Source organism: Mobula hypostoma, chromosome 4, assembly GCF_963921235.1.
Source record: "Mobula hypostoma chromosome 4, sMobHyp1.1, whole genome shotgun sequence".
NCBI classification, from domain to species: domain Eukaryota; kingdom Metazoa; phylum Chordata; class Chondrichthyes; order Myliobatiformes; family Myliobatidae; genus Mobula; species Mobula hypostoma.
In genome coordinates, this window is record NC_086100.1 from 25,003,838 (window position 1) to 25,019,364 (window position 15,527).

General features: G+C 41.6%; 1 protein-coding gene and 1 long non-coding RNA gene across 2 annotated transcripts in view; one reads left to right on the forward strand and one right to left on the reverse strand.

Annotated features, from left to right (window-relative positions):
* LOC134345172 (sodium/hydrogen exchanger 9-like) overlaps positions 1-15,527 on the forward strand; it is a 585,864-nt gene that overhangs the window by 453,934 nt on the left and 116,403 nt on the right. The gene's annotated exons all lie outside the window — the stretch shown is intronic.
* On the reverse strand, positions 9,616-15,303 carry LOC134345174 (uncharacterized). Its single transcript, XR_010017625.1, has 4 exons — positions 15,199-15,303; positions 13,230-13,303; positions 12,937-13,118; positions 9,616-9,994 (listed from the first exon to the last, which is right to left on the reverse strand). It is a non-coding gene; the product is annotated as an uncharacterized LOC134345174 (long non-coding RNA).

Consider the following 15,527-nt stretch of genomic DNA (forward strand, 5'->3'; position numbering starts at 1 on the left):
TATCAAAACTCCAACTCCGTGCTTACGTTCACTTCCTCCTGAATAGATCAGTTGGTATTCGTCCTCCCTCTGTCCATCTCATTTCACATAGTCTGAGTACGTTTATCTTCAGATGTTAGTTGCTAAATTTGGACTCTTAATGGCACCTTTTGGCATCTACAGCAGAAAAATAGAACATCTGTTAGGTGGACACGTTGTTTGTGGGACAATTTATGCTAAAAGTCATAGTGGTCAGTGAATGTGTGTCTGTCGCCAACCACTTGATCAGCTTTCTGTGTTCTCTCTCCTAGTCCTGCTCTTTTCATGTGTGGCTGCCTACTAAAGCAAGGCTCCCCAAGCTTTTTTGCACCGCAGACCGGTTTAATACTGACAATATTCTTGCGGCCCGGCTGACCAGGTGGGTGGGGGGTGTTCAAAATGGGTGAAACTCACCTCAACATGTCTTTTACAGTTAGGGTTGCCAACTTTCTCACTCCCAAATAAGGGACAAAAGTAGCAGTCAAATCCCGGGACACTTGTGTTTACCCCAGGGAAGACTACATGACCATGAAGCCTTGCGTGGGCACCTGTGTGCGCATGCGCTCACATGCCGATTTTTTTTCCACAAATCGGTTTTGGCTTAATCTTCCCAACTATACTGTACATACATTATTTCTTCTTTATATAGGCTGTGTATTTATCATATCATTCCTGCTTTTACTATATGTTAGTGTTATTTTAGGTTTTATGTATTATTTGGTATGATTTGGTAGGTTATTTTTTGTGTCTGGGAACACACAAAAATTTTTCGCATATAAATTAATGGTAATTGCTTCTTCACTTTACACCATTTCGGCACGAACGGTTTCATAGGAATGCTCTACTTTAGCGGGGGAAATACAGGACAAGGGCGGTCCTGTATGAGACAAACTAATTTAGCCCAATATATGGAATGTCCCGGCAAATACGGGACAGTTGGCAACCCTAAGTTCAAGTTCAACAGTGCGTGACAAGGAATGAGGAAAAGTGCAGCTGACTCGTATCATTTCCTCGCAGCCCGGTAGCACATGCCTTGCAGCCCGGTACTGGTCCACGGCCCGGTGGTTGGGGACCACTGTACTAAAGTACTTTACAAAGGACAGTTGGTTTGGAGGTAAACAACACTTAAATTTCAAAGAGAGCTGGCCTCCTTCCATACTGCCTTGCTGGATAGAAGCAGGTGGAACACACATGAAGAATGGCAGTTGTGCCTGAGGTTCAGGAGTTCAGTAATTACAATGCACATTACTTTGTGGTTGATGCCTCCCGTACTTAACTGAAAGAGGTTGCACTCCTTGCCACGCCCATAATACGTCATGGAGATCCATACCTGCTACCTGAATAGAGTATGTCTACTGTATACATTCCAACTACTAGAAGAACGCAAAGTACAGTTAGTCGGCAACCTGTTGATAGTGTCAGTGTGTCACCCATTCGCACAATGTGTATGTGAGGTATGCAGACTCCCACGCAAATTATAATATTGTCGCGATGTTGATCTATCATTATGTTGATCATGTGCTTCTCTGCACTGCGTCTCTGTGGCTATGGATTCCCTGAGGAATTCTGCTGCAGTTCAGGAGAGCAGGTTGTAGTTTGGTTTAGTAGACTGGCCTTGGAGTTCTGGTTTCAGACCGCATCTTCTCAGCGGGAGTGGCAGCAATCTGGGGCAAGGTGCAGTCAGAGTGGTTACCTGGAATGATTTTCCCCTCTCCTGATGTTTCAGCCCAGAGATTAGAGTGATCTTTTGGTGGACCCTTTGCTATAGTGATGGGAATCTCTCAATGCCCTTTGAAAATGGACATACAAAGCCACAATGGCAGGAGTCTCAGCTTATTTTGGACCACATGGACCATCTCTCAGTATCGGTAGTTCCTGCTTGAGGTGCAAGGGAAGCTAAGACAGAGGCTGGCAGATGCTGCTTGGTGCTTGGTTCTAAGGTTACATTGATGGATTTGGGCTCCACTTCCTTGCTGGAAAGGTTGGTACCCAAGCTCTGCAAAGTCCAGAGCAAGGTTCGTGTTCTACAGCTCCATGCTGCTTGGCCTTTCCCAATCACCAGTCACGTCATGAGTTCAGCCTGTTCCTTTGAATTCCTGCCTGAGTCTTCTGTGGCAGAATTCACGTCCTTTTCTTCTTTGCCAATGCAACCAAGTTTTGTGTTATCCACAAAATTTAGAAATTCAGATCAGGTTTATTGTCACTGACATGAATCGGGGAATTTGTTATTTTGTGGAAGCAGTTACAGTGCAAGCATTGCAAATTATTATACCTTACAGTGATGGATTGATAGATTTAGTTCATGGGCCATTCAGTTATTTGATGGCGAAGGGCCAGAAGCCATTCCTAAGACATTGACAGTGGGTCTTCAGGCTCCTGTCCCTTCTCCCTGACGGTATTAATGAGAAGAGGGCATGCCCCAGATGGTGATGGTCCTTAATGATGGATGCACCCCCCACATCAATTACGCAATTATGAGTTGCACCCCATGAATAGGAAATTAATTAAAATGCAACAAAGTAGTGGCCTCAACTCCACTACATTACTCCAGTGCAGGAAGCAACCATTCTCCACAACTCTGTTGTCCGCGATAAAGGCATCTTTGTTTCCGTGAGCCTGTGTCCCTTTTATGCCTTGATACATGTTCCACATTCCAAGATTGTACATAGATTCTCAAACAGAGGAAAAAAAATATTTCAGGTTGGGAAATGATGCCAAATTCCTATGATGATTTATAGGCAATTGAGTTTTTGCTTAGAATTTATGTGAAACTATAGTCTCTTGGCTGATACCTTTATTGACATAGCAAGTGCACAGATATACAATTAAATTGTCAAAAATGTCATTGTATGGTGCCTGATCACATTGTGGTATTCAAGCCTGAATCTGAACTCGGTGTAGAGAACTAAATCAATTTATTGTAATAGTTTATGATGCTGAGAATTATTTCATTCTGAAAGTGGCAAACTTTCTGTGAAATGCTTGAATCAAGCTGCAGCGAGGTGTGAAGCATCTAAGGCTGAAATAAAATAACTCCCTGTGGGTATTTTACCTTTTCAAAGTATAAAGTAAGTTTATAAAGTATGTATATGTCAACATACCATACTCAACCCTGAGATTCATTTTCTTGCAGGCATTTACAGTAAAACAATGATATACAGTAGAATCAATGAAAAACAGCACGAAACAAAGACCAACAAATGACCATGTGCAAAAGAAGGCAAATTGTGAAAATACAAAGAAAAAATCTAACAAAAATAAATGCTCAGAACATAAGTTGTAACAACAGAGAAAATCAGTTCATAGGTTCAGCGTTGAGGTGAGTGAAGTTATTCACACAATACAAGAGCCTTGTGGTTGTAGAGCAGCACTGTTCCTGAACCTGGCGACGTGGGATTCCCTGCTCAATGACATAGCAAGAAGAGAGCATAGCCTGAATGATGGGAGTCTTTAACAATAGACACAGTTCTCTTGAGCCAGCACTGCATGCAACTGTGCTCAGTGATGTGGAAGGCTTTGCCTGTGATAGACTGGGCTGTATCACCACTTTCTGTAGACCTTCCTGAACCTGAGCGTTGCTGCTTCCAGACCAGGCTACGATGCCACCAGTTAGGATACTCTCCACTGTGCATCAATAGATGTATGCCAAAGATTTTAGTAACATGTCGAATCTACAAAACTTCTATGAAGGCAGAGACGCAAACACGAGGAAATCAGTCTCGGCCCGAAACGTCGACTGTACCACTTCCTAGAGATGTTGCCTGGCCTACTGCGTTCACCAGCAACTTTGATGTGTGTTGCAAGAAGGTAGAGACACTATTATGCCTTCTTTGTGATGGCACGTACATGCTGGTCCCAGCAAAGGTCATCTGGCATGATAACCCCAAGGAATCTAAAGTTAATGACCCTCTCCACTCCAATCTCCTACTGAGGACTAGCTCATGGGCCTCTTTCTTCTTCCTCCTGTAGCTGATAATCAGCTTTTTGGGTTTGCTGACATTGAGTGAGAGATTGTTGTTGTACCATCATTCAGCCAGATTTTCAATCTCTCTCCGATATGCAAACATGTCGCCACTCTTGATTTGGCATCAACAGTGGTGTCATCAGCAGACTTAAATCCAGCTAAACTGTACTTAGCCGCACAATCTTAGGTATAAAACCTGAAGAGCAGGGTTCGAAGCACGTAGAAAAGTACCGAGGCCCAGGTCTTGAACTTTAGTGATGAGTTTCATGAGAATGATAGTGTTGAATGCTGAGCTGTTGTCAATGAAGAGCATCCTGATGTATCCAGATGTTCCTGAGCTAAATGAAGAGCCAATGAAGTGGTATCTGTTGTTCGACCTGTTGTCCATAATCTTATTCAACAGCGGAGCCACTTGACGGCTCTGTGCTTTCCTCCTGCTCCTCAATGGTCAATCAAGGATCAATTAATCTACAAGGGAATTATCAAAGTTGTTCTATTTAATATAATGGGATTGAACGGGCTCAGTTATTCACGGCAGGGATTATCAAGGACGTTATTCAGTCTGGGAGGATTATGATGGTTGTGTATTTAATGGGAGCGCATTCTCGGGATTGTGTTGCTAGCCTGTGAGTGGGTTGCAGATCAATTTTATCTTGCATGAGTGAGGAATTTTTCCAGCCATGGTGCTTATAGTGTGAGTGAGTGATTATCTAGACTGGTCAGTGCTTTGTCTGTTAAAGAATTGCATAGTTATGTTTATTCAGTGCATGTAAATTATCTGTACTAATTTATTCAGGATGAATGAAAGATTAGTTTGAATGTTTTATTCATCGTACACAAGAGATTATCTGGTTATGTTTAAATAAGGAGAAATAATCAAAGGTATTTTAATCAGTCTGACCAAGGAAGTGAGAAGCTATTTCTAGGATTTAAGTTTGCTTGTGAATATTATGAGGTATGATTTATACAGGCTGTGGTTAATAAATATCAGGATGCTGTATGAAATTCAGTGACACGATTACTAAGGAAGGATATTGAGTGCTTAATCTAAATTATACAGTTCTTTGGGTGATTGTGACTCGTCTAACATTGTAATCAAGATTATTCTTAATGACACTGTTCAATCTGGCAGATAATTAAATCTAATCTCCCTCAGGCTTCTTTCAGTCCAAAATCCCCATTGGACTGTTCACCATCCCCAGTGTTAACAAGAGACCCCATCTCACCAGCAAAACTCCCAGCAGGACTCAGAAACTTCACTGAGGGGACCCAGTGACATGGTGGTTAGCACAAAGCTTTACAGTACAGGCAACCTGGGTTCAATTCCCGGTGCTGCCTGAAAGGAGTTTGTACGTTCTCCCAGTGACCGCATGGGTTTCCTCCAGGTGCTCCAGTTTCCTCCCATGATCCAAAGACTAACCGGTTGGTAGGTTAATTGGTCATTGTAAATTGTCCCGTGATTAGGCGAGGATTAAATCGGGGGGTTGCTGGGTGGCGTGGCTCGAAGTGCACTGTCTCAATCAATCAATCAATAAATAAATAGAGTTCCACAGTTAATGGTAGGTTCCTGGGTATACTGTAGAACGGAGGGACCTAGGAGTACAAATGCTTATTTCCTTGTTAAGTGGTGTCATAGTTAGAAGAAGACTTTTGGCATGCTGGCCTTTATTGCTCGGTGCGGAGGAGATTGAGAGGTGACTTTCTAGAAGTGTATAAAGTGATGATTGGCACAGATAGAATGAAGGCACAGAGTTCTACCCTCACCACCACCACCCTACCCCCCGGAAAGAGAATCATAAACTAGAGGGATTGGGTTTAAGGTGAGAGGGGCAAGATTTACAAGGGGCAGCTTCTCCATGCAGAGGGTGGAGGCTATTAGGAGCATGTTGCCAGAGGAAGTAATTGAGGCAGATACAATGACAATATTTAAAAGACATCTGGACGTGTATGTAGATGGAAGGGTTCAGAGGCATACGGGGCCAAATACACGCATAGAGACCAGCTTAGACAGTCATCTTGTTTGGCATGGACAAGTTGGGCTGAAGGCTCTATTCCATGCTGTATTACTATAAACTATTAATCATCACATAACTTTCTGGAAGACTAGTAGCCCATTTACTATGCCTCTTCTGATAAAACTCACTGAGGTACACAAATGGATTTGTCTGTGGTGGGAAAACACTTACTCATTTTATAGCTGCCAAGATCTCCATGCACAAAAAAATCTGCCTTCAGAAATTACCTGTGTTTTCACAACACCTCGCACTCAGCGAGGATTCCAGATAGTGTGCAAGGTCCCTCAAGCAATTAACGATCAGCAAGAGTTCTGTTTTCAGTAATGTCAGTCAGGACTTGTGTCAGCCACAGCTCCCTGCATACATTCAAATTTTGAAGGATGGTTGTTGTTTTAAGAATGTTTCTTCAACAGATTAGCACACAGATCCAAGTTCATTTATCTCCCTATTGTAGAATGATGTGTCATCTTAAATGATTTGTTCAAGTGCAGGTCTTAAAATTGAAATTAGCAGTTTTATGATAGAAGTTATAGGAAATACTTGCTTACATATAAACCATCGCTAGAAGTTGTTTAATTCCTGCATATTTTGCTACTTCTGTTTTGATGTTCTTGTGTTATTGTGAGTTATTTGTGAGAGTTCTACATTGCAATATTTCTGGTCCAATTTCTACAGTATAAAAATCCAAAAGTTCAAAGTAAATTTATTATCTATGTACATATATGTCTCCATATAAAACCCTGAGATTCAATTTCTTGCGGGCATACTCAATAAATCCATAATAGAACAATAACCATAATAGACTCAATGAAAGACCATACTAACTTGGGCATTCAACCAGTGTGCAAAAGACAGCAAACTGTGCAAATACAAAAAGAAAGAAAGAAATAATAAATATCGAGCACAGGAGAGAAGAGTCCTTGAAAGTGAGTACATATTTTGTGGGAACATTTCAATGATGGGCAAGTGAAGTTGAGTGAAGTCATTCCCTTTGGATCAAGAGCCCGATGGTTGACCATAAGGCGTAGGAGCGGAATTGGAACATTTGGCCTCTGTAGTCCGCGACACCATTTTATCATGGCTGATCCAATCTTCCTCTCAGCTCCAATCTCTTGTCTTCCCTGAGCCCCTCCCCCCATAATCCCTTCATGCCCTGACCAGTCAAGAAACTATTAACCTTTGCCTTAAATATACATGAAGACTTAGTGCCACAGTGTCTGTGACAATGAATTCCACAGGTTCACTACTCTCTAGCGAAAGAAATTCCTCCTCATCTTCGTTCTAAAAGGATGCCCCTCTACTTAGAGGAGGCTGTGTCTTCTGGTCTTAGACTCTCCCACCATAGGAAACATCCTCTCCATATCCACTCTTATCAAGGCCTTTAACCATTTGATAGGTTTCAATTAGGTCACCCTTCATTTTTACGAATTCTAGTGAATACAGGCCCAGAGGCATCAAGTGCTCTTCATATGACAAGCCATTCAAACTCCTTTGAACCCTCTCCAGTTTTAGCACATCCTTTCTAAGACAAGGGACCCAATACTGTTCACAATAATCCAAGTGAGGCCTCACTGGTGTTTTATAAAGATTCAACATTACATCCTTGCTTTTATATTCTAGTCCTCTTGAAATGAATGCTAACACTGCATTTGCCTTCCTCACTACAGGCTCAACCTGCAAATTAACTTTTATAGGGAATCCCACAAAAGGACTCCCAAGTCTATTTGCATCTCAGTTTTTTTCTATTTTCTCTACATTTAGAAAATAGTCAACCTTTTCATTACTTCTATCAAAGTGCATGACCATACACTTCCCAACACTGTATTCCACCTGGCACTTCTTTGCCCATTCTCCTAGTCTAAGTCCTTCTGCCTCCTCTCTACTTCCACAAAACTACATGCCCCTCCACCTATCTTCATATTGTCTGCAAAGTTTGCAACAAACTCATCAATTCCTTCATCCAAATCATTGACATATAACGTAAAAAGAATCGATCCCAACACAAACCCCTGTGGAAGACCACTAGTCACCTGCAGCCAACCAGAAAAGTCTCCCTTTATTCCCACTCTTTGCGTCCTGCCAATTAGCCACTGCTTTATCCATGCTAGAATCTTTCCTGTAATACCATGGGCTCATAGCTTTTTCAGCAGCCTCATGCGTGGCACCTTGTCAAAGGCCTTCTGAAAATCCAAATACACAACATCAACTGATTCTCCTGCTTGTTATTTCTTCAAAGAATTCCAACAGATTTGTCAGGTAAGATATTCCCTTGCTGACAACGTCTATTTTATTATGTGCCTCCAAGGACCCTGAGACATCATCCTTAATATTCAACTCCAATACCTTCCCAACCAGTGACATCAGACTAACTGGCCTATAATTTATTTTCTTCTGTATCCCTCCCTTCTTGAAAATTGGAGTCACATTTACAATTTTCCAGTCTCCCAAAACCATTCTGGAATCCAGTGATTTTCGAAAGATCAATACTAATGCCTCCACAATCTCTTCAGCCACCTCTTTCAGAACCCTGGGGTATACACTATATAGGTGACTTATCTGCCTTCAGAACTTTCAGTTTCCCGAGAGCCTGCTCTCTAGTAGGTGTGAGTCCTGGGGCTCCTGTACCACATTCCTGATGGCAGCAGCGAGAAGAGAGCATGACCTGGGTGGTGAGGGTCACTGATAATGGATGTTGCTTTCCAGCAACAACATTTCATGTAGATGTGCTCAGTGGTGGGGAGGGCTTTACCTGAGATGAACTGGGCTGTATCGACTATTTATTGTTGGATTTCCTTTTCAAGGGCATTGGTGCTTCCATCCCAGGCTATGACTCAGCCAGTCAATATATTCTCTACCAAACACTATAGAAATTGCACACATTACAATAGCAGGTTCAGGAAATGTGATCAGGAACTGTTTCCATGTTTGTCTGACTCTGCGGTTGATTAAACTTTAAGAAGGAGCATGTGGCAGAGCCATGTTGAAGCCCAATGTAAGGACCTGAAGGATTATATCAACTCACAAGCTATATCCACCCACCAGCCCCATCAGTCTGGCCCATCTGTGATCTACAATTCCCACATTGGCTTCATTAGCCATCTGAAAGCTCACAAAGAAGAAGTGAAAAATCAATACTCTTCAAGTACTTTGACTCCCTGTTTAAAACTAAACTTGTATTTTTTTCTATCAGTTCTCAAGAATGTTCCCACACCTGAAGTAAAATAGAAGCTACGATATGAAATTTAATTCTCTGAAATATCCTTTGAATTTTAAAGTCACAGCAGAATATTACTTAAATTGTGCAGACTCACAGGCACAGTGTTGCGCTTCGATGAAGTTTATTGATAAGAGGAGAGGGCTTGTGACAGCTAAATATTTTGATGTAAAATGGAAAACCAATTGAAGAAATATGTTATTCGCTTTTAGAAAATGGATGGCACCTGGACGAAGATTCAGGTTCAGATTTATTCATCACATCGAAACATACAGTGAAATGCATTGTTTGTATTAACAATCAACACACCAACAATATACCATGTCCACAGTGTTCAGCAGAACAACACAAGCAGAAACAGCGACAACAACATAAGACAAGCCCTTTTCCCATCTTTCCACTCATATACCCACAGACAGCAATAGTCCATAGTCCTTGGCCCTGGACTCTGATTCTTGCAGACATCAGGCCTCCAATCTCCAGTCCCTGGCCCAGACTCACAGACATCAGCCCTCTGACATCTGGACTTGCCAACCCTGGGGCTTTGTCCTTCGGATCTTTCACCTTCAGATTCACCAAGCTCTGGAATTCACCCTTCACCTTTGCCCTCAGGACTTCACAAACCCCTGGCCTCACTGAAAATGGGTGTGATCTGTGGGCCACAACTTCCAGATTTACACGGACCTCCAACAGCAGAGATGAGAAGACACTGGTTTATTAGATGATATAGATGAGCTGAGAATTTACTGCTGTTTCGAGGCATTCACCGAGGGTGTACAATACCTAGAGTTTAGAGCAGAGACATCACAAATGAAACCTAATGTTAAGGATGAACAGTTTCTTCACTTAAATACAATGTTCAGCAGATCAGGATGCAGCTGTGGCAATAGAAATGGACTTAGCATTAAAGTTAAGGATATCCATTTCAAGAGCAAGAATTCCGGAGTCTGAGATCATATTATGGACAAAAGGAGGACAAATGTGTAACAATTGTGGAGAGGATATTTCCTGTAGTGGGAGAGTCTTAAGACCAGAGGACACAGCTCAGAATAGAGGGACATACCTTTAGAACTGAAATGAGGTGGAATTTCTTTAGCCAAAAGGAAGTGAATCTGTGGAATTTATTACCACAGGTGGCTGTGGAGGCCAAGTCATTGGGTATATTGAAAACAGAGGCTGATAGTTTCCTGATTAGTGAGGGTGGCAAAGGTTATGAGGCAAAGGCAGGAGAATGGGATAGAGTGGGATAATAACTCCTCCTGCTGTCTGTAATGAGTTTTATACATTCTCCCTGTGACTGTGTGGGTTCCCTCTCACATTCCAAAGCTGTACGGGCTCGTAGGTTAATTGGTCACATGGGTATAATTGGGCACCAAGGCCCAATATATCTTTAAATAAAATAAATAAAATCAGCCATGATGGAATGGTGGAGCGGACTCGTTGGACCGAATAGCCATAGTCTTATATCTGAATGGTATAGGAAGGCTCTGCTTTCTGACGTTTAACTAACTCGACTTTGCTTCATGTTGAACTTTCAAGTGGCGAAGAAACTGTAAAATAGCTGCTTTTGCGGCAGAGTTTTAAGAAACCTGCTGCAGAGACTTGTTGACTTGTCTTCCAAATCTGAGTTGCACAACTGAGGGTGGGTAGAAATGTCATTGTGCCCTGAACCAGTAACATGCTCATCCCAAGTTGTAAGTGGGCCACTGTTGACATTAGCCATTCATGCCACCCATTAACCTGCGCTCCACTGTGTTTCACAAACCTATTGAACATTATTCATCTAGACAATTCCTCCATCCTCTCCTGTTTTCTTTCCTGCATCCTACCTGTTCTTTACTGGGAAAGGCAAGCCTCTCCATAGGAGAATCACTTGTTGTAGTATTAGCAGCTTAAACGTGGAACTGAGGATTTGTTTTGAAGCTGATTTATAGACATCTTCTTTTGTAAATGTAGAAGGCTGTAGCTAACGCGAACATTGTTCTCTTGGCAAAAGTCACCTACAAACATGAACATCCTCACTCTGCTGAACAGAGCATCTAAAATGCAGTAGTCTTAATATCTTGCTTTTACAATTCCAAGACAGGGACTCATTGAGTCTTAAAGCACAGACTCTCCACTGTGAGTAGATTGAACAGCTCAAGTGGTTTTACATGTATTCCCTTTGCTCAGTAATGAGAATTTCTAAGCAGAAGACCAAGAAACACCAACATCTTCAAAATGCAAAGGCAACCAAGATCAAAGAAGTGCTGCAGAGAGCACTAGACAAATCTTCAGAATGACAGATCACCCACTGAAAGTTAGTAGCTGAAGAATGAAGGGCTGCCCTTACAAGAAATTCAGAGACGACCAAAAGAGAGTCTCCAGTGGATTCACACCAAACCCAAGGACCTCCATGTAACTTAGGAGAGGGCTCATTGATAGTCCTCAGCAAGTCCAGATCGTGACAGGTTGGCAAGATCAATAAAATCTGTTGGCTTTATGCATAAGGCACCTCAGAGCAACAACTTCAAACATTTCGTCTATCAATTTCCCATGACTACTGGGCAACAGCCATTGTCCATCAAGGATCGAACTTCAGAGTGATATATGTATCCATAGCTGATACTTATGACATGATCATCATTGTGAATGATAAACTACCAAGAACACAGCCTAAAGAGAAGAGAAAGGACAGAGTATTAATTTTGGCCTTTGGCTCGTACTTAGCAGTGTTAATGCAGTGTCCTACTGTCAACCTACAGTGGAGAAAGCTGAATCTTTTCTTCTTTTCAGATTCTCTTTAGAGCTGCTACATCAGTGGCTTTTTAATCTGTAAACAGCCAGTGGCTTTTAATAAAATTCTTCAACAACTTGCAAATTTGTCTTATCAAAGTAAAAATGTTCACGTCTTCCACACTAATTTTCTAACTACTTCAGATTTATTATTTAGAATCCCAAAAAAATTCTCTAAACTCCCAATGGCAGAGGAAGAGGAATTGCCTTTGTGGTTGTAGATATTCTCAGGAGTGTTCTCAGTCCATTCTAATTCAGAAGAAAAGAAACCCACATGCATACCCACAGCAAGATAAAGCTTACATTAGTGTAGTTTCTTTCAGGAACTCAGGATGTCTCAAAGCATTTTGTTGCTCGTGTTTTTGTTTCTGTGTATTGTAATTACAGCATTCAATATCTAGTTCATCTACAGTTCCCATGGATGTTAATTGTATTGCTGCAGACTTCTAATCTGCCGGCATCTGTTTGAGTTCATTGTTCTATAATGGGAATCTATAGTGTCAGAGAACAGGGTAAGCATAAGGAAACTCCAAACAATCACACTGAAGAATCTGCATGGATAGGAAATGAGAAACAAAAAATATAACTTCCCTTCAGATGACACTAAAGGAAGCAAAATAAAGGTTTGTGAAACTGTGGAATTCATTGCTACAGACAGCTGTGGAGGCCAGGTAATTGGCTATATTTAAAGTGGAGGTTGATAGGTTTTCAATTAGTCAGGTCATCGAAGGTTATGGGGAGAAGGCAGGAGAATGGGGTTAAGAGGGATAATAAATCAGTCATGATGAAATGGTGGAGCAGAGTTGATGGACTGACAGACCAAATTCTGTTCCCATGTCTTATGTTCTAAAGATTGGGGAATACACACGGATGTGCGAAAATCATAAATGGGAAAATAATTACAATGACAATACAAATAATATTTTTAAAAATACGTAACATTAACAAACCTTCACATGTTAAAATTAATTTCTCAGGATCAGAGTAGTTGTAGTTATGACTTTCTGGGCCACTTAAAAACGCCTAGATAAAGTTGACGGAAGTTTCTATCAGTCTTCAGTGCAAGACCAGTCAGTCATTGCCCCAGGTTCATACCATGCTGGTGATCTCATGGGAGTTCCATTTGCCAAGACTGCAGAGGAGCAAGATTACACTGACAGCATTTTCTAAATTTCTGCTTTTAATTGCACATTTGTAGATGACAGAAGTTGTAAATAACAACAGCACATATTTGTACCCTTACCAAATGATTGTAGCAAAGTCTGGGCCAAGTGTGCTTCCTTCATGAAATAATACTACATTTTGGCAAAAGAAGACCTGTAATTAAAAGAAAATAAACATCTGCTGTGTTGCATTTTAAGTTGTGACCTCATCTGTTATCCCATTACAGTCATATCTCTTTCTTTTATATTGCAAATGTATTTTTACTTGAAAAGGTGAATACAGCATTATTGCGATGGTATTCAAACAGATCACATTCTTGGGCAGATTTTATAAAACTTGTTTAGAGATTTCAATACCAATGTCTCTCACATCCTCTGCTGTGGAATAAAAATGATGTGGTATAAACGCAAGAGATTCAGCAGATGCTGGAAATCCAGAGCGACAGCTGGAGGAACGCAGCAGGTCAGGCAAAATCTATGGAAATAAACACACTGTCTACGATTCAGGCCAAGGCCCTTTATCAGGACTGGAAAGGAAGGGAATAAGCCAGAGTAAGAAGGTGAGAGAGGGGAAGGAGTACAAGCTAGAAGGTGAAGCCAGGTTGGTGAGAGAGAAGGAATGAAGTAAGGAGCAGGGAGGTGATAGGTGGAAACGGTAAAGGGCTGCAGAAGAAGCAATATGATTGGAGAGGAGAGTGGACCATGGGAGAAAGGAAAGGAGGAGGGGCACCAGCAAGAGGTGATAGGTGGGTGAGGTGAAGAGGTAAGAGAGGAGCCAGTGTAGGGGATTGAAGAAGAGAGAAGGAGAAAGGGAAAAATTACTAGAAGTTGAAACAATCAAAGTTCATGCCATTAGGTTGGAGTCTCTTCAGGTGGAAAAAGAGGTGCTGCTCCTCCAACCCGAGGATGGCTTCATCGTGGCAATAAAGGAAGCCATGAACCGACATGCCAGAATGGGAATGGGGATAGGAATTAAAATGGTTAGCCACCGGGAAATCCTGCTTCTTGTCTATGGGGCGAAGATACTCAACAGACCATTTTCCCAATCTACATCAGGTTTCACCAATGAAGAGGAGTTGGCATCAGGACGCTAGATATAGTAGATGACCTCAACAGATTCACTGGTGAAGTTTTGCCTCACCTGGAAGTATTGTTTGGGGCCCTGAATGGAGTTGAGGGAGAAGGTGAATAGGCAGGTGTTTATAACATAATAAACCTTTCAAATATGCTTCACAAGATTATTAGACAAACTTTTTTAAATTCCAGTTACAGAGGCCAGTGTTAGGCCAGATTACAAAATGGATTTTAGTGTGCCTTAAAAGAGAAAATAAAGATGAAGAGGTAAGGAGATGGGCGAAGGAAAATTGCCAAGATCATGACCTTGTCAGCTGAAAATGTGGCTGCCAGTGATGGAGCAATAATGAAAAGGGGCAAGCAAAGGGCTAAATTAGAGAAGTGAAGAGATCATAGAGTGTTCACAAGAGACTGCAGATGCTGAATTCTAAAGCAACAATTGGCTGGAGGAATTCTGTAGATTGGGCAGCACCTGTGGGGTGGGGGAGGAATTGTCAAAGTTTTGGGTTGAAACCTGCATCAGGATCCAACATTTTTTTTTTTGTTGAGCAAGGAAGGTTGTAGGGCTCAGATGACTGGCTCTTTTTCTTGGATATTGAGAAAGATATTCAACATATCACCTAAATCTGCATGTCACATAAAACCTGGTCAATCTTATATAAATGTTCAGTGGAGAGTATTCTAACTGTTGCATCATGGTGTGGTATGGAAACACCAATGCACAGGAATGAAAATTCTAAAGGAAGTCTATCCCCCCCTTAGGCATCCCCACCTTTGAGCATATTTACATGGAGCACTGCTGCAAGAAAGCGGCATCCATCATCAAAGACCCTCACCATCCAAGCCATACTCTCTTCTCACTACTGCCATAGGGCAAGAGGTGCAGAAGCCTTGGGTCTCACACTGTCAGGTTTTGGAACAGTTATTAACCTACAACCATCTGGATCCTCAACCAGCGTGGATAACTTCACTCACCTCAACGCTGAACTGATTCCACAACCGACGGACTCATTTTCAAGGACTCTACAACTGATGTTTTCTGTATTATTTCGTGAATTCTATTGCATCCTGTAAATGCCTGCAAGAAAATGAATCTCAGGGTAGTGTATGGTAACATATCTGTACTGTGATAATAAACTTACTTTGACTTTGAAAAGATTGGATTGAAGTGTGACTGCATAAGTGTGGAATAAAGTACCCAGTTGCCTCTAGCAGTGTTTCATGCAGTTAGAAGTTTTCCTGGCAGAATGAAACAAAGTCAAACCAGTGCACCTCAAAGTCCACTAGTTTATGAAGCTTTAAGG